Genomic DNA, 1,081 nt, shown 5'->3' on the forward strand with positions numbered 1-1,081 from the left:
AAGGGGTAGCTTGCCAGTCCAGGGGTTCACATGACAGGCCAGGGGTGCACATGACAGGCCAGGGTTGCACATGACAGGCCAGGGGTACACATGACAGGCCAGGGTTACACATGACAGGCCAGGGGTATACATGACATGCCAGGGGTACACATGACAGGCCAGGGTTGCACATGACAGGCCAGGGTTGCACATGACAGGCCAGGGTTGCACATGACAGGCCAGGGGTATACATGACAGGCCAGGGGTACACATGACAGGCCAGGGTTACACATGGCAGGCCAGGGGTATACATGACAGGCCAGGGCTGCACATGACAGGCCATTGTTGCACATGACAGGCCATTGTTGCACATGACAGGCCAGGGCTGCACATGACAGGCCAGGGTTACACATGGCAGGCCAGGGGTACACATGACAGACCAGGGTTACACATGACAGACCAGAGTTACACATGACAGGCCATTGTTGCACATGACAGGCCAGGGGTACACATGACAGGCCAGGGGTATACACGACAGGCCAGGGTTGCTTATCCTGATTTAGGGGATGGATACAAGGAATAACAATGTAACCTGCACCTTGCTACATCTACCATATCAATAATGATGTTTGATGACGACAAGACCAGCCAACCTCCTATATGCGTGTTCTCTTCACTGCACATTGGACAAAGAGGAAGCAAATTACATCACCCGATCTCCACTTCCTATTATTAAAGTAGAACTGAAGCCAAAAACGTTTTGTTTTTAATTTTGGATAGGCTCCGGGACGATTAAAACCCCGGCGGCTTCTGTGTCCCATTGGGGTGATCTCCCTTCACTTCCTGTCTGATTGCTTCAACAGGAGGGGAGAGGAAATCTCTTTAAAGTGAGGAAAATCCCTCGTGGTCACCAGAACTAGTGTCCCCACTGGAAGATTTCCCATCTATACCTGTGCTGGTGACAACCCACAATTTGGGATTTTCTTTCAGGTTTAGGGATAACAGTCACCAGGACATATAGAGAGGGTGAGAGGACACAGACAGCAATAAAACCTGACGGGTCTTCTAATCCCTCTCCACTCTATCCCCCCCCCCCCCCCCC

General features: G+C 51.6%; 1 protein-coding gene across 1 annotated transcript in view; it reads left to right on the forward strand.

Annotated features, from left to right (window-relative positions):
* The window catches only part of IRAK2 (interleukin 1 receptor associated kinase 2), a 36,729-nt gene that overhangs the window by 18,378 nt on the left and 17,270 nt on the right, over window positions 1-1,081 (forward strand). The gene's annotated exons all lie outside the window — the stretch shown is intronic.

The sequence above is a fragment of the Nanorana parkeri genome, unplaced genomic scaffold, assembly GCF_000935625.1.
Source record: "Nanorana parkeri isolate BGI_ZX_2015 unplaced genomic scaffold, ASM93562v1 scaffold188, whole genome shotgun sequence".
NCBI classification, from domain to species: Eukaryota; Metazoa; Chordata; class Amphibia; order Anura; family Dicroglossidae; genus Nanorana; species Nanorana parkeri.